The sequence below is a fragment of the Protopterus annectens genome, chromosome 1.part1 (genome assembly GCF_019279795.1).
Source record: "Protopterus annectens isolate FY-2018-M chromosome 1.part1, PAN1.0, whole genome shotgun sequence".
In the NCBI taxonomy this organism is placed as follows: domain Eukaryota; kingdom Metazoa; phylum Chordata; order Ceratodontiformes; family Protopteridae; genus Protopterus; species Protopterus annectens.
In genome coordinates this window covers 1,808,959,330-1,808,978,722 of record NC_056726.1, presented here as the reverse complement: position 1 = coordinate 1,808,978,722, position 19,393 = coordinate 1,808,959,330, and the positions used below count along the sequence as shown (strand labels likewise).

The window sequence follows — 19,393 nt, the reverse complement described above, 5'->3', positions numbered from 1 at the left end:
ATCAGGATTTAATTTGTAGTTTGAACCTTTACTGTTCTCTTTCCAACCTGTAGTAGCTGATGAATAAATTTTGGTTATGAAAGCATAAAGGAGTATCTTAAGAAAAACAGGTGATAGTTTTACATGAATTAAAGAATCATATCCCTTGTAATTAGGGATTCTGAAGAATTAAAAAGAGAATTGTTGAAGAGATGAAATGAAAATATAGAGTATTAGAGGACACTGCTGTCAAAACTCATATTGATTTTTATTAGAATGATTTTTTTTCCATTTCACACGTAATCCAAATACTCTTTGTTTATTACCTGCAGGGGTACTATGGTGTATGATTATACAAGCATAATTTTATTATTTATTTATTGACATTTGTTTATTAGAAAAGTTTGACTGGGCATCGGGTGCCCCTTTTCAGCAGAGGCCCGCAAAGACAATCTCCAATGAATCATGTTTAATGCAATCAATATTTACAGTAACAAATTTTATAATGTAGTTTCAGTGAATAAATGGCATAATAGTATAATAAAATTTGAATTGATATTCAGAAATATTAAATTTACAAGCCTTGTATTCAGACTTTACAGATAGAAGAGCGGTACATAATATAGGTAGGAGTATCTTCAAAAATACAAGAGAGTGAGGTATTAGAGGAGATAAGCAAGTTTGAGTGTTAATAGAGAAGTAGTAATAGAAATGTGGTTGTGCTAATTAGAAGTAGGTATAGTAGTTTAAGAAGTACATTAAAGTGTGGTATTAGAAGGGGGATAAACAAGTTAAGTGATTTAGTGCTTTAGAGGGGATATAAGAAAGGTGATGGGTGTTATAAATAAATCAGTTATAAAACAATTAAATAGCTATTTATATAGGTCCACAGCTGATCAATGCATCAGAGTTATGCATATCAACAAGAAATAATATTTTTCAAGCAAGTCTATAAGTTTAAGCCAAGATTTATATAAATGTGTAATATTAGAAGTTCTCATCTTTATAGTATGCAGATCATTATTGCAAACAATTTTTGCCATACTAATAAATTCAACACTAGAGGGGGGGGGTATCTTTACTTTTCCAGTTTTTACTAATTACTTTTCTGGCTATAGCAAGAATAGACCAAAGGAGAGGCACTTGGTTTTTTAAAATTCTCTCAGGAATAGAAGCATTAAATAAAACTTAATATTTAGAAATATTACATCTGTTTGACCACAGAGCTTGAATGAAGTTATTCATTTCTTCCCAAAAAGGGGAGATGATTTCACGTTCAAATGCCATATGTGCCCAATCAGCTATTATTTTGGAATCACATTTCCAGCATTTAATTCTATTTGATGTATGCAAAATTGTAATGTTGTTAGGAGTGACAAAAGCTCTGTGTAAGAATTTCCAAAGGAAACTTTTCCAATATAATGAAGATGTAGTTTTATCTGTAGATTTTAATATTATTTTCTTGTATTCTTCAGAGAAGTCTTTATTACTAATTATGAGGAGTAGTTTCAATAGGAATTGTCTAAATATGTGACCTCTAACATAAGAGTTTTATAAATTTGTGACAAATATGATTTATTTTTCATTGCGTTATTATTGATATTTACTGATATTTATTAAGAATTCCAATAATTTAGGGAACAATTTCTTATATAGGTTAAATATCTTATTAATCTCTGTGTTCACAAACTCTGAAATATTTGTAAAATTAACCAGTTCTCAGAATGTTGATTGTATTTGGACCTTAAATTTTCAACAGTATATATATCAGTACCATTTAAGAATTAGTGCTAATAAAATAAGGGGTGTCTAGTTTTTGATGGGTTTTCTTGATGCTGTTGTGGATATGTAAATCGAATTTAAGATTGTCGTTGATTGTCATGCCAAGTAGTTTTGTATGTGGGGAAACTTGAATCGTGGAATTATTTTAAGGAAGAAATTTTAAAGATTTTTTTTTCATGGATGTAGGATTTTGGGGAAAAAAGAAGTAAATTATTTTTTAGGATTTAGTAGCAAGGGATTATTTTTAACTTTCACAGAGATAAAGGCTTCTTGAGTAATTCTCTGAAGATGTATTAGGTTATCAGAAATGCATATTAGGGTGGAATCATCAGAGTATTGTACGAGGGAAACTTGCTGAGAGGATTTATATAAATTGTTACTGAATTTATTAAAGAGTAGAGGGCTGAGAATGGAGCCCCTGTTGCTCACCAATATTGACAGTAAGGAAGGGAGAAAAGTAAATTAGAAATACTTAAATTATTTTAGGTATTATGCAATTCCATAAATCCAGACTGAAGTTTAGAAATAACCTGATTAACAACTCAATCCTGAGCTACATTGTTTGGCAGTGAGAGCAGAGGATTAAAGCTGTGAGCTGTTAACAAGCTGGCTCTTGTGGTACAGGGTTTTATTCCCTCAGACTCCATTTGCCTGTTGTGTGACCATGAACAAGTCATTTAAACAGTGCTTTGGAGAAATTTGGCTAGACTGTTCAGTGACCTCTTGGACTGCATTACCTATTAACCTAAATTGATTCTTTTAGCAAAAGTCATTGAAAAGACATTTATATCAAGATTAAGGAAAGAGATAAGAAGATAGTTTTTATTAATACGTGGCTTGAGTTCAGTTTGTGAATAAAGCTAGTTTTAGATTGATTCATGTATTTTCTTATTCCATTATGTTTAGTAAACTTGTGTAGCCTCAGAAGGATTAGATATTTGCTGATTAGATGTTGTTAATAAAATAACATTAGACATCTGGGTCTGGTGTCTTATCAATTCTTAATTGCATTATTCTTTCATCAACCTTCTCAGGTGAGAAGTCTGTCTCTAACTGGGGGACTTAATATTCTGTAACCTAATATGGAAAGAAATGGGCTTCGTATAGACTGATAATGTAAATAGCGCTTCAAATCTGTGCTAAAATGCACTTAATACATTCTCAGATAGGGTATAATGTAGAGAATCATTATCCATAGCCAGGAAAAACATTGTTCTAGCTGTACCTTAACTTTAATAATCTTGCCAAATGTTTTGACAGAATTGAAGCCCAGTCTGCATATTTTAATTGCATTTTTGAGTCACTGAATGATATATATGGCATATATAGTGATCTAAGCTTGTGTTGTGTTTTAACCAGTTGCACATATTTTTCCAGGTCATAACTTGATTAAAGTGCATTGGCTAATTTCTGAAGGCATTCCATGAGAGTATTAATTTGTGTTGTCCTACCCAGTTTAAAATAAGCACCAATCAACTTAGGAAGTTTTACTGATCAATTGGACTCATAAAGTAGATTTAAAAGCAAACTATTTAATATCAGCCAAAATTTCATTGTGCTGAAGTGTGAAGAAAGACTGAGTTCAACATTTTACTCTCTTATTGTTGCATCTAGTAAGATATTCAGGTTTAATTTTCAGTTATCCATTGTCTGAAGATTGAGCTGCATGGTGTTTTTTAACAGTATCAAAGAACAATCAGAAAAAACTTGGTTCTAAATTATATGCAGATGATATTGCAGATTGTTTTTTAACTAGGTAAAACCTTAGTTCTGTAAAGCTCAGTGTCAGGTATAAACTGTAGCAACTACTTGCTACAGTTGCAGCAAGCAGTTTGTGCCTGTTAAAAAAAGACATTATTTTCTTTGTTTTTATTTATTTATTTATTTATTTTTTAATACAATGTGAAGAAGGCAGGTTCGAGACAGGGTGCAGAAACTGGACCATTTTGGCTTCTGCATTTCAGGAGCCCCAAGTACCTGATCACTGACGTATGAATATGTGTGTGTCTGTTTCTGACTGGGTGATTGCATTGGGGGATTAGGTATGGGATTGAGAGTGTAGATGGATGTGTGTGTGTTCATGTGTGTGTGTATGTGTTTGTGTGAGAGAGAGAATGGGTGTGTGTGCTCGTGAATCCGCTTGAGCATGTGAGATTGTTTGCAGTTGAGCAGATATGTGTGTTTGTGTGTGTGTGTGTGTGTGTGTGTGTGTGCGCACAGGTGCGCATTCATGAACATCTGACTGTGTGTGTGAATGTGGGGAGTGCCTGTGCCAAAGCACTGCATGGGCCGCCAGTGTAACTCTACTGCTGTTACAGGTCTGACAGTGAAAGTGGTAAAAGTGTGATTCATTGATATGCAAATTATCTGATTATGAGGTCTTCTTCATTGAGGCTAAAGCTGTCTCTGTACCACATTTTCACAGATCACCTATAATTGACCTACTTGTGGTAGACAGTTTACACAAGCACTAGAGAGCTTTCTGAATTCTGTTGTAGGTGAAATGCTATGTACAAAACAAAAACAAAAAAAAATAAGACAGAACCCCCAACACAAAAGCTGTGAAAAAGGGTTACCCCATGGTGGCGGAGCAAAAAGAGAACTGCACAGATCTCATAATGCAAAGCTCCATGCTTGGATATGTATGTATATATATATATATATATATATATATATATATATATATATAACACACACACACACACACACACACACACACACACACACACACAGATTTCCATGAAAGGAATTTGAAAACATCAAAGAGACAGATTACAGGGTTATAATTATCAGGTAAAGCAAAGTAAATAAACACAGTCATTATAATAAGCAATATTAGATAAAACAGCTAATGAAACCGAAGAAAGCAGAAATACAGTAACAGAAATGTATATACCATCAGTTAAAAGAGTTAGTCCACATAGCAACAGTCCAATCTCTGGAGACAAAGCAGCTAACATTCTTCGTTATTTGCTTTGCCCACTTACAGTTAAGTAGGACTCAAAATAAAATGCTGAATTCAAAGGAGAAACAAGGGTACTCTGGACTGTGGGTATAAAGTGACGAGCACTTCACACAACTCCATAAACTAAAATAGTAAATTTCAGTTTGAAGCTGACAAAAAATTTGAGTGATTTCAACCTGTTTTTGTCACCTGTTCTGATGTGGACTTACCTCTTCACCTTTGCTAATAACCTGCTGGGAAACCTGGAACAAAAAGAGACATAGAGGAGCTCTCTGATTATGTAGCCCAGGCTGATATGACCCTGACCATGAGCAGCATCTTGCCCTCACCAAGAATGATGCCACAATACAAAGACAAGATGATCAGCTTTAATAATTGGCTCAAGTACTGGTGTCATTCTAAGGGGATCCAATGTCTGTCTGCCTGGGATGACATGTTGGACAAGCCATGCTGCTTCGCAAGGGATGGCTTGCACCTGTCACCACTGGGCTTCCGGATATTGGCTAAGGCTCTTGCCACCCCCATAGTGCCTTTTTTAGGCAAGGCTCAAAAGACAAACCCACCTCCTTAGAAAACAAAAATGAAAAAAATTAAGGGTAATGCTGCTCAACGCCAGAAGTCTAAATCTCAAGATGCAGGCACTCGATGCACTCCTCAGTATGGAGAACATCGACATCTGTGCAGTAACTGAAACCTGGTTCAAGGCTCCTGAGAGCACCCCAGCGCTACCAGGCTATACCTCGTATCATGCTTTTCGGCCCCAAAACCCGGGCGAACCACAAGGAGGGGGAGTGTCCATATTCATCAAGGACACCCACACCTCCAGGTTAGTAGCACCACATGAAGCATCAGAGACCACACAGGTGCAACTAACCATAGGCAAAACTGCTATACAACTGGTAGCATGTTACAGACCACCCTCCCAATCTCAGGAACCCCACTCAGCCTTCCTGAAGACATTGGAGGATATGAATGTATCACAAAATACCATCATACTGGGAGACTTCAACTACCCAAACATAGATTGGGTACATTATTCTAGCCCTAACACCCTAGCCCAAAGGTTCCTGGAATTCATAAATTCAAATGCACTGGAACAACTAGTCACCTCTCCCACTAGGGGAGATAATATACTAGACCTGATCATCACAAACATGGGGACAAAATGCTCCACACCGAGGTATACCCCTCACTAGTGAGATCTGACCACAAACTAATCACCCTGGATATACATATCCCACCTCCACCCCAGCACAAAAGACCACAGTGAAAAACTTCTCAAAAGCAGACTTCACTCTTCTTAAGACTGAGATGGTATCCTTTAAGCCCACTGGGCCAGTGGATACCACATCCCACAATGCCGAATCCTTCACAAATGCTTTCTATGGACATCTCCAAGAATGCATGGATCATGCAATCCCAAATAAATCCAAGTCCCTCTCCACCAAAGGCAAGCGTCCTGTCTGTTGGACCTCAGCCATTAACAAATTGTATAACAAAAGAAGGAAGCTACTGTACGACAGAGCAAAATCCCATAAAGGGAAGACATCTCTGATCAACATTAGCAGAAAACTATGTTCTCTCATAAAAACATCCAAGGTCAACTTTGAGAGAAAAATCGCTAAGGACACTAAAGATAACCACAAAGTTTTCTTCAGCTATGTTAGAAACCTGGGTGGAAACCCTCAGATATGCTCAGAGTTAGTTCACAACAACAAAAAATACACTGAACCCACAGATATTGCCAACATTCTGGCTGACAGGTTCAGTGCAAATTTCTCCCCTCCCTCACCCCCAAAAGAAGAAATACTTATCCCAGCTGAATGTAATCTCCCTGTCATCTCAGATGTCCAAGTGAGAACCACCCTCAACAAAGCTAAAAACACAGCATCAATGGGACCTGACGGTATCCCGGGTTGCATGCTACGTGAACTCCAAGAGGAGCTAAACCCGCACATAAAAATGCTATTTAACCTTAGCCTTACTACAGGATATGTACCTGAACACTGGCGTACAGCAACAGTGGTCCCACTCCACAAGGGGGGGGGTACCTCTACAGACCCTGGGAACTACCGCCCCATAAGCTTAACCAGCCTGGTCTGCAATGCTATGGAAAGAATCATTATGGAACTCATAAACAGAGACATAGGGGACCTACAGACACTTGACCCCACCCAGTTCGGCTTTGTAAAGGGCAGATCCTGCTTTTTGAACCTGGTTGACTTTTTCGAAACAGTCACTAGAGCCATTGATGAGGGCAAAGCAGTCCATACAGCCTACCTGGACTTGGCTAAGGCCTTCGACACAATACCCCACTCAGGCATCATAGATAAGCTCACCAGCTTAAACGTAAACACTTATGTCACTAGATGGGTTGCAAACTGGCTAAAGGACAGAACCCATAAAGTTAAAATCGCTGGAGCAATGTCAGACTCAAAGCCAGTCACAAGTGGTGTCCCACAGTGATCTGTCCTGGGACCCCTCTTGTTCGGCATTTATTTCTCAGATGTTAAAGCAAACATGGGAGGGTTGTGGCTGACAAAGTTCGCAGATGACTGCAAACTAGGCGCCATAGTCGATACACCAGCGGACACATACATCCTACAAAAAGGCCTCACAGAAACGGACAACTGGTGCCGGAGTCACGGCCTTAAACGAAATGCCAAAAAATGTATAGTCATCCCCTTTGGGAAAAACAAAGCACCCACAAATTATCACATAGACAGCAACCCACTGAGTATGGAAAAAGTAATCAGAGACCTAGGGACCCAAGTTGACAGCGACCTCTCATTTGACACCCACATTGCCAAAGTGGTTAGAAAAACATTCTACCTTGCACACCTCATCATGAAGGGATTCACATCCAGATCCAAGGATGTCATTGTACCCCTATACTCCTCCCTCATCAGACCCATGATTGAGTACAATGCCCCATTTGGTATGTACCTCACCCGGCATTTGCAACAGCTGGAGAGACCACAAAAGTACCTCACCAAGAGGATCAAGGGTCTCCAACATATGTCTTATTCTGCCAAACTAAAGAAACTCCAGCCCTATTCAGTAGCATACCGCCTGCTCAGAGGTGATGTCTGCTTGACGTACAAGGCCATGTCCAATCAGGATCTGATGGAAACGCTCCACCTCAAAAAATCCAAATCCATCAGGACCACGAGAGCTAAAGACTTAAACCTTGGCACAAGTATGAATAGGACATGCTGGAGGGATAGATTCATAACCCAGAGGCTTCCCATGCTTTGGAACAAGATCCCAGTTCATGTTAGGCAGAGCCCCTCACTGACTCTCTTCAAGAGAAATCTTGATGAGTGGATGGGAGATCGTAAATTTACCCCAGGGGTCACATCTGTGTCACTGCTAGACAGGGGCATAGTAAACTAATTCTATTATGTAAGGGGACCTTCATTGTGTCACTACTAGACAGAGGCACAGTATTCTAAATCTATTCTGTGCATTTTTGTACCATTTCATGGGGTGGTGAAAGCCACATCACTATGACTAGGCTTATAAATGCCCCAGGGCAGATAGCCTAGTACTAAACTATGAAACTATGAATCAGATCACAGATCTGAGCAGCCAAGTCTAACAAACAAGTTTTGTTTCCTTTGTCTTTATCAGTAAATAAACAACACAAAAAAATGAGAAAGAAAGTAGTAGCTGTTTCAAAAAGCTAACAGCTTGGGACTCGTCACTGTTATGCAGTTTTGATAGAGATGTGGAAAGCAGGCCATCTAGTTGTTTCATTCCGAACTTTAGAGACATTTGTATAAGCACCAAAGCTTTGTACTGGATGCGCTATGCTTTCTGTCATTGTAGCATTGAAAGTGTCAGATTTGCATTGCCATCTCTCATCTTATCAGATTTCCTTTAGACTGTGCTTTGTTGGGGGTTTTGAAATGCCTTCTGTATTTTGATGAATTTAGCTGTAAGTAAATGGTATTACATTTCAGTGCGTTTCAGAAAAGAAACAAAGAAAAATAAATGAAAGTGTCTGTGCTAGTTCTATGGATAGCTGACTCAGACTTAAAATTTCTTGGAGGAGACTTAACTTGTTTTGTATACAGAGAGTGAAACTGCCTTTAACTTTCTGTCTTTAACAGATCATTCTCTTTTGTAATGGGGAGCTTTGCTGCATAAATTTGATGCATTTATTTTTGTTTGCCTGGCAGAGCCAAGCTGCCGTCTTAAATATCTTGTTACATTTTTTTTTCTGTGATTTGCACCTGTTCATGCTTAGAGAGCAGCCATTATGTTAATTGTCCAGGACATCCCCATTATGAAACTGATACATAGGCCTAAATACAGTGTATATGTGTAGAGTGTTAACAGGTGTTGACTTGAGGGCTGAGCTAGAGGTCAGTGACTGGCAGAGTTCTGGACTTCTAGCTAACAAGAAGGAACCCAACTATTTTCTTAGCAGCATTTTGGCCACTATAAAGTGTTTTGTGGCTTTTGATTTTGTGCCAGCTTTCATGAGATTAGTACATTTAAACCATTCTTGTCTGGTAGTTTTATGTTACTCAAAAACAACCACGTCCAACAAAACAATGAAGCAACGGAGAAATCAGAAGCAATTGATCATTTATTAAAACAAATGCATATAAAATAAAAACATGAACGTATTCAGTACTTCGTTTTCGTTAGACAACTTCATCAGATGTGGGCCATTACAAATCAGTTTGTTTAAATACTATGAATTAATGACATCATAAGTTTAATTATCCAATAGTTAATTTAAAAACATTTGATATGTAAAATATAAGAATGACACAATGTATGTTTAATTTATAAGAAAATGATGAATATATATTTAAAAATGTGATAAATATGCATTTAAAAAAACTTTTATTTAAACTGCTTGTGTGACGATGGAAAAAAAGATAAAAAATAGAAATAAATAAATAAAAGAAATAAAACATATGTGGCATGGCTATGCAAAGCATGAATGTATTTATATAAACCTATACTTAAAATGTAGTTAAACACAAATCAATTCATCCCTGCTGTTAAACACTTCACTGGTATGTGGAAGAGGAAAATGTTCTAAGCTTCTATAGCTTTGCTGCCCTTAATATTAAAAGTGGGTCCAAGGACACATGGTAATTTAACCCTGGCCTTTTATTGGCTTCTAAGGTCAATTGCCACCACAGTTCCCTATATTCTATTGATTCGTCCCACATACCACCTCTTTTTTCGTTATTAATTTTTTCTATAACATAAAACCTGAAACATGCATCATGACATTCCAAAGTGTATTTGTATAAAGCATTATTGTCCTTCTTAGTCTGTATGTCATAGGTGTGCTTCATATATCCTTTTCTTAAGCTTTCATTCAGTTTTTCCAATATAGAAAGCCTGACACACTTGAGCTACATATACTAACCTATTAGTTTCACAGTTGTGATAACTTTTACTTTTTAAGTTTTTATTTCTACATTCCAACACAATACTTTCTTTGTTTACTATATATTCACACTGCAAGCATCTACCACATTTAAATGTTCCTAATCTCCTTTTATTATTACCTTCTTTAACTTTTTTTATTTCTTTGTAAATGATCTTTCAGATTCATTCCATTTTTGTACACCACCTTAATCTTTTCTTTGCTAACCATTTCCAGATCCGTAAATGTGAGGAATTTATTCCATTCCTTATTAAAAGTGTTCCTCACTGTTCTCGAACTGTCATTATATTTGGGTATTAGGGCCTTATCAACACTATCTATCTTGTCACCATCTTTTGGTAAATTTACAGTGTAGTTAGGCAGCATAGGATGGTGGTTTGTAGGATGACGTTGGTGATCAAGAAGAGGAGGAGGAGTGTGAGGGCAGCACCAAGGATCAAATGGTGGAAATTGAAAAAGGGTAATTGTGAGGTGGAGTTCAGGGATGAGTTAGGACAGGCACTGGGTGGCAGTGAAGACTTACCAAATAGCTGGGTAACTGCAGCAGAGCTAGTAAGGGAGACGGCTAGAAAGGTGCTTGGTATGACATCTGGACAGAGGAAGGACGACAAGGAGACATGGTGGTGGAATGAGGAAGTACAGGAGAGTACACAGAGAAAGAGGTTGGCAAACAAGAAGTGGGATTGTCAGAGAGATGAAGAAAGTAGATAGGAGTATAAGGAGAAGAGGTGCATGGCAAAGAGAGAGGTGGAGAAGGCTAAGGATAAGGGATATGAAGAGTTGTATGAAAGGTTGGACACTAAGGATGGAGAAAAGGACCTGTGGCTAGACAGAGGGACCGAGCTAGGAAAGATGTGCAGCAGGTAAAGGTAATAAAGGATAATGAGCAAAACATACTCACAAGTGAGGAGAGTGTGTTGAGGAGATGGAAAGAGTACTTTGAGTGGTTGATGAATGAAGAGAATGAGAGGGAGAGAAGGTTGGATGATGTGAGGATAGTGAATCATGAAGTACAATGGATTAGCAAGGAGGAAGTAAGGATAGCTGTGAAGAGGATGAAGAATGGAAAGGCTGTTGGTCCAGATGACATACCTGTGGAAGCATGGAGGTGTTTAGGTGAAATGGCAGTGGAGGTTTTAACCAGTTGTTTAATGAAATCTTGGAAAGTGAGAGGATGCCTGAGGAATGGAGAAAAAGTGTTTTGGTACCGATTTTTAAGAATAAGGGTGATGTGCAGAGCTGTAGTGCCTGTCTTAACTCATCCCTGAACTCTACCTCACAATTACCCTTTTTCAATTTCCACCATTTGATCCTTGGTGCGGCCATCACACTCCTCCTCCTCTTCTTGATCACCATCATCATCCTACAAACCACTATCCTATGCTGCCTAACTACACTGTAAATTTACCAAAAGATGGTGACAAGATAGATAGTTTTGATAAGGCCCTAATACTCGAATATAATGACAGTTTGAGAACAGTGAGGAACATTTTTAATAAGGAATGGAGTAAATTCCTCACATTTACAGATCTGGAAATGGTTAGCAAAGAAAAGATTAAGGTGGTGTACAAAAATGGAATGAATCTGAAAAATCATTTACTAAGAAATAAAAAAGTTAAAGAAGGTAATAATAAAAGGAGATTAGGAACATTTAAATGTGGTAGATGCTTGCAGTGTGAATATATAGTAAACAAAAAAAGTATTGTGTTGGAATGTAGAAATAAAAACTTAAAAAGTAAAAGTTATCACAATTGTGAAGCTAATGGGTTAGTATATGTAGGTTTGTGTCAAGTGTCAGGCTTTCTATATTGGAAAAACTGAGCGGAAGCTTAAGAAAAGGATATACAAGCACACCTATGACATACAGACTAAGAAGGACAATAATGCTTTATACAAACACACTTTGGAATGTCATGATGCATGTTTCAGTGTTTATGTTATAGAAAAAATCAGTAAGGAAAAAAGAGGTGGTATGTGGGAAAAATAAATAGAATATAGGGAACTGTGGTGGCAATTGACCTTAGAAGCCAATAAAAGGCCAGGGTTAAATTACCATGTGTCCTTGGACCCACTTTTAATATTAAGGGCAGCAAAGCTATAGAAGCTTAGAACATTCTCCTCTTCCACATACCAGTGAAGTGTTTAACAGCAGGGATGAATTGATTTGTGTTTAACTACATTTTAAGTATAGGTTTATATAAATACATTCATGCTTTGCATAGCCATGCCACATATGTTTTATTTCTTTTATTTATTTCTACTATTTTTTTATCTTTTTTCCATCGTCACACAAGCAGTTTAAGTAAAAGTTTTTTTTAAACGCATATATATTTTTTAAATGCATATTTATCACATTTTTAAATATATATTCATCATTATTTTCTTACTAATTAAAGCATACATTGTGTCATTCTTATATTTTACATATCAAATGTTTTTAAATTAACTATTGGATAATTAAACTTATGGTGTCATTAATTCATAGTATTTAAACAAACTGATTTGTAATGGCCCACATCTGATGAAGTTGTCTAAACGAAAACGAAGTACTGAATACGTTCATGTTTTTATTTTATATGCATTTGTTTTAATAAATGATCAATTGCTCATTTGTGCCCGCATTTGTTATTACTAGTTTTATGTTACTGTCATTGTTGAACTGATATTTAATACATTGTCAGCTTTATGGAACTGAGGATGTATCTGAGGCAGTGTATTACAGAGGTGGTATGTCTTAGGTGTTGAACTGGCATGTATGAGGCATACCCTGTTATTGGAGGCCTTATGTATATGAGGGAATAACATGTTTTGAAGAGAACATCAGCTTCTTTTGGCACTGCAAGCTTTATATCTTTGTGCTGCTACCTATGTCATAGGGCTCCTTCTAAGTCTTGGTGTGCGTGGCTAGCATGTTATGATGATTTAAGAGTACAGTGGAGCTGATTTCTGTGTGGGCACCATATTTTGGGTGCTTTTTGAAAAATGTTGATGCCGATATTTTGGGGTAGTGGTGGCATAATGTTTACCTTGAGGGTGTTGTACCTTTGGAGTACTTTTACACACACACACACACACACATATATATATATATATATATATATATATATATACACACACACACACACACACACACACACGCATATATGTGTATATATATATATATATATATATATATATATATATATAAAAATAAGAGAGAGAGGTTTCATCACTGTTGCAACTTTAAGTATAGTTAGGTACTCTAAGAATTGTGGGAACAGTTTGTTTTATGGGAGATTTATTGTCCCAGGGCTGGCGCTTTTATGCTCCTTCTGGTGTTCTGAAATTGTGATGTTTTTATTTTGACAAAAATGTAGATATAGTATATTTGGGATAATATCAGTCACAGGACTATGGCTTTTAGGACACTGTGAAGCTAGTACATGCATTATGCTGCATGAATTGAAAAGTGCTGTTATGTGAAAAGTGTGAATTTAAGATACTTGCGATTTAATTTATTCGAGACCCTGTCATTGCTGCAAAGCTATTCTGTTCTTTCCAGGTTTTATAATGAATTTGGCATAGCTTAGGCATTTGTATCTCTGGAAAAAAGTTATCTACTCACCATAACATTCCATCTGTATTGTCCATTTTCATTCATCTTCAACATGTGGGTTTGTATCTGCTCTGATGTCAATTTTCATTCATTCTTCAACATGTGAGACAGAGTACTCAGCTACCTAAATCCCTGGTGGACTCCAAGAAAGGATATTCCTGAGTCCTGATGAGCTGAAGACTGCTTTTCCCCTAGAGACCAGATCAACTTTATAATGAGCAATAAAAGTATTAGGATTATCCAAGTGGCTGCAGCACAAGTATCATCCATGGAATATCTCAATAGAAATACTGAAGAAGTTGCCATGGATCTAGTTGAAAGAGCTTTCAAAGGTTTTGGCAAGGGCAAACCCAATTTATTGTGGACAAAAGAAATTCAATCAGTTAGCCACTTAGCTAAAGTTATTTTGATAACTGGCTTACCCAATCTCAATTCTGAAAAGGACACAGATAATTGATCTGACTTTCTGAATTTGTCACTTCTCTGCAGATAGAAATGTAATTGTCTGTGAATGTCCAACAAATGCAAAATGTATTCCGCTTTGTTGGAGAAATTTGGGAAGAAGACTGGAAGGTTAATGGACTGATTAACGTTGGATCCTGACACCATCTTAGGAAGAAAAGCTGGATTGACTCGTAAAGACACCCTATCTTTGTGAAAAGTCAAGTAAAGGGGTGTAGAAGATAACGCTTGCAGTTCTGAAACTCTCCTAGCTGATGTAATAGCTACCAAACATATTATATTCCAAGTTAAAAAATTTAGTTCACATTTAGCAGTTGGTTCAAATGGTGATTGAGTCAGGGCTTGTAAGACTAGGTCCATATTGCATGGTGGAGTAGGATCTTTAAAGGGAGGTTTCAGTAAAAAAGTTCCTTTAAATAATGCCTTACATAGTAGTGATGGAGCTAAGGAACAATTGTCAACCCTGACATGATAGAAATAGAAGCCAATTGTACTTTAACTGTTGAAGAACTAGTCCCTTCATTAAAAATAATAGCCAAAAATGCAAGATCCCTGGGTACAAATGCTGAAAAAGGGCCAATGTCTTTCTGTTGAGTCCAAACAAGAAATCTTTTCCATTTACTTTTGTAAATCTTCCTAATGGAAGCTTTGTGGGAAGACAATAGGATGTGGCGGACAGAGGAGGAAAGTCTGGGTTGTCTGGCAATCAGTGGAATTGGAGAAACCATGTGGTCAACTTTAGGCCCAAAATGTCTGGATTAATCATGTCTGTCAGATGAAACAGAAGGTCTGGAATTGGATCCAGAATCCAAGGATGAACTAGATGAGGTCAGAGGAAGGGGAACCAAATCTGACGAGGCCAATAAGGGGCAATGAGGATGACTGTGCTCTTTAATCGAGATGCTTTCTGAAGAACCTTGGGGATTAGAGAAGTTGGAGGTAAGCAGAGAGGAGACCAAAGGCCAATCATAGAGAAGAGCATCTCTCTATGACTCCCCCGGTGGGGTGGGGGTGAGGGCAAAGAGCCTGCTGCACTTGTTGAGGGGAGATGCAATGAAGTGGCAGCATGGCTGTCCCCATTGGTGAAATATCTTTTCCGCAATTATCTTGTTCAGATGCCACTCATGAGGTAATAGGATGGACCGTCTCAGTTTGTCTGCTATCATGCCAAATTTCCCCAGAATGTGCATGCTATCAGAAATTGATTGAATGAGATCACCCATTGCCACACTCTCAGAGCATCTTGACATAAGGTATAAGATCTGGTTCCTCCTTGTTTGTTGATGTACCAGACTACTGGCATGTTGTCTGTCTGAATCGCAGTAGCCCCAGAAGGGAGATAGTCTTGGAAGGCCTGTAACACTAAGAGAACCACTCTTATTTTTAGGACATTGATGTGTGTGTTTGCCGCTTCTGGGGACCAGATGTCTTAGACCATCTTTCCCAAGAAGTGCCCTCACCAAAATTGGGATGCGTCCATGGTTACTGTGGCTTTGGGTTGAGTAAGCATGAAAGTGCAGCCTTGTAAAATCTGATGTGAGCTAATCCACCACCTGAGATATCTTTTGCATGCCTGAGTTATTTTGATATGGTTGGACAAAGGCTGGTACAGAATGGAACACTGAGTTGCCAGGGTCCATTGAAAAACTCTCATAGGGTAGTTGGCCAATGGAACCAGAATTATGGCAGCAAACTTTGACTCTAATACCTGTAGAATCATTTGGGCTGACAGCGAAGTGTTTTGAATGTTAGTTTTGACTTGAAATCTTACAGTCAGTACCCTTGCCAGAGGAAGGGAGGCTATCATTGATACAATGTTGAACAAGACTCCTATAAATTCTAGCACTTCAGTTTGTGCTAGTTGTGCTAGTTGAGATTTGTTAAGATTGACTGTAATGCCTAGGTGAGAGCACAATTAGAGTACACAATCCCTTGCTTTGATCAGTAGATGCCTGGTCGAAGTGGTAAAGAGCTAGTCTTCCAGGTAAAGAAGCACTCTGAATACGTGTAGTCTCAAGTGGGCTACTATCACTGTCATGCATTTGGTAAACACCCTGGGGGCTGTGGTGAGGTGAGAGGGCAGTGCTCTGAATTGGTAATGACTGGCTCCTAGCCTGAAACGTAAGTACCTCATCATCTGTTCATTGTAGTGTGATAGTACACATCCTGAAGATCTATTGAGCATATTAAGTTGTCCTTGTGCAGGAAAGGCAAAATGGACTGAGCCGTGGCCATCCAAAACTTTTTGTATTAAACTGATTTGTTCAGTTTGCTGACATCCAAAATTGGCCTGCAGTCCCCTGTTTCCTTTGGCACTAAAAACAATCTTGAATAAGTTCCAGATTCTTTCTGGTCTGGGGGGATCTTTTGGATGACTCTTTTTTCTGGCAGCTTTTTTATTTCTAGTGCTGCTGCTTTCCTGTGACTGGATGGGACACTGGGAATTTTGATTAATGTTAAAGGGGGAGGAAGGGAAAGGGGAATTATATAACATCTAGAACTAGTCCTCTGCACCCATATATCTTCTCTAATGTTTAGCCAGGCTCTCTGGTGCAGGGATAGCCAACCTCTGATTGCATCCAGAGGTGGGCAATCAGGCCTTCTATCAGGAATGCTAATAGTCTTCCATTAGAGCTCCCCAATCTGCCACTGGGGGAACTATCTCCACATGAATTATGGAAATGTCTTTACTATATTTTCCAGCCACCTCACTGATTCCTAGAAAAGGTTCTTTGAGGAGTCAGAAAATGTATGCCCACTGCAGACAGGTTCTTACCATCTTGTTCACACCGGGAGAGTGTGTCCTTCACTTTGGGGTCAAACAACAAACTTCTGTCAAAAGGAGCATTGATGAAGGAGGACTTGAAGGGCTCCACAGAATCCCACAGGCACATTCAGACATGCTTCCTAATGGAAATGCCTGAACCATCTGCCTTTGAGGTATCTTCAGTAGCATGTGAGATTAACCTCATAGACAAATTAGTACTGGAGTGTAAGGTAGCCAACTGTGAGGCAACAGAAGTTTGTGCCTCTGCAGTTACCCCTCCTGAGGGTGATTTGGAGAGTTCATTAATAGTCAAATCCCTCTGTAGACTGGCAAAATGAAGACCAAACAAAAGCTGTCTCAGGCGGATCCACGATAAACCACAATTTACTGAACTTTAATAAACCCAAAATAAAACAAAGATTAGTGATTTTATTCACTTCTTATGAACTTCAGATAATCCTATACATGTTTGCCCTGTTTAAATACACTCAAAAACAACCCCATTGGTCAGCCCACACACAGCTCTTTCCTTGAAGCAGCACATTCCTTTTATCCAGTAGTCACCATAAAAATATCTAAATTGTAAGTTTAGCATGTAAAATACATAACACCAAGATATCAAAACCTTTATTAGTGTTTGTGTGTGTGTGAAATATGCACTTAGTGCATACAGGATTGAGAATTGTGGCACACTGTGGTAGTCTGTGGAGGAAGTGTTGCTTCTGAACATTATAATGCCACATTGTGGATGACAGTTCTAACAAATGATTGTCTGCAGTTGCTGTTCCCTGAAGACAGTGGAGTTGTTCTTAGACATTTTTGGCATTCCACAAATAATCATCTTCATTATGTCCGCTTCTTGCAGATACTACATTAGTACAGCTTGCTTTTGAATTAGCATAGTAAACCTTCTGCCTATCTGGCTTTAAATCACTTTGTGACATAAATGTTTCTCTTAGAAAATCAAATCTTTATTTATGTATTCATTTAATTTTGTTAACTGAGAATGTCCAGCCGGGAGGTCCATTTTCAGGGAAATCCTAAGAAGACAACTCCAACACACTAAATGATCACAAGAAAGAATGTTACAGTAAACAGGAGGCTGATGATACATTTAAATTCTAAGACTTAATTCAGCTAAGGTTCTTACCATAATCCTGGCTTCTAAACATCATAGCAACATAGTATAGTTACAGTATACCCTTGTATATGTTAAATGAAGTAAACTTTCTAAAGCAGTCATAGCAGCCAAAAATTGTGATCTATTTGCAAACAAAAAAGCTTCTGAAGTGTTGGTGATATGAAAGCTTATATGTTTCTTATCTGAGTAAATATCTTTTGTCTGGATACAGCAGACATTTTTATTTGGTCTGTGTTTCATCAGTGAGTTCTGATGATATTTTGAACAGTTTTTTTTCTTTTGCAATTTAGAAAATCTGAAGTAGGGCATTATTAATGTACATTGCCTGTGTTATTAGCAAATGTTCACCTACATATTCCAGTGCTCCTCAGCTTGCTTTCATGACAGTGTTATAATTACATAGGTTAAAAGTCATAAAAGGGGATGTTTTATGGAGGCACATTTGACTACATAAGGAAACAGTTATCACAGCTCTCCAGAAACTAGTCTCTCTCATTTTGTTCATGTAGCTATAACTATGTTTTGAGCACTCAGACTATGAGTGTTTAATGTCATTACTGCTATCGCTTGGTTGTCAGTCTTAGGTGAGTACTTAGGCTACTACATTTCTGAACATAGGTACCTTTACAGCATCCGCTACTGTGCACACATTTTGGCACGAGCACCATGTTGTCAGCAGATCATATCAGTGGGGAAAGGATATTGAGCAGCAAGCAGCAGTGTTGGCAGCAAAGTGGGAAGGCTGTGAGTGCAGAGAGGAAGTTGGCCTTCAGACAGCTAAGTTGGAGTAAAAGCCAACATAACTCAGCAACAGAGACTGGTCCTGGAATTTTTAAGGTTAGGATGGGTAGAATTCAAAATGGTGGTAAGAGATTATGTTACAGCTTTGGTAAGACCATATAAACCTTGACAGTGCTTTATAACAACTGGTTAGAATATGACAGATGGTATGAATATGGGTTAGCAAGTGGGTGTTGGAGGTAAGTTTTGAATATGCAGGATTCTTTGTTCATGCATAAAACGTGTGTGCATGCATGATATTAAGTATGGGTGTCTAGTGAGTCTGATATTATTTATGCTGTATATGAATGTTGTAGTCAGATGTGTTAAACGGTGTTTGTATGTTGCTGAATACTTTGTATATGAAGCTTTTTCCTAATCATATATACTGACTTGTGAATGGTTTGGCCTTGAAGATTCTGAATTTGTGCTGGGTAAGGAAGAGGAGTTTAAATTTTGGCTTTGTGGGACTCGACATTACTCTAAAGAAAACTAGAAGGTTT

General features: G+C 37.9%; 1 protein-coding gene across 1 annotated transcript in view; it reads left to right on the top strand.

Moving 5' to 3' along the window:
* TRIT1 (tRNA isopentenyltransferase 1) overlaps window positions 1–19,393 on the top strand; it is a 1,178,366-nt gene that overhangs the window by 874,195 nt on the left and 284,778 nt on the right. The gene's annotated exons all lie outside the window — the stretch shown is intronic.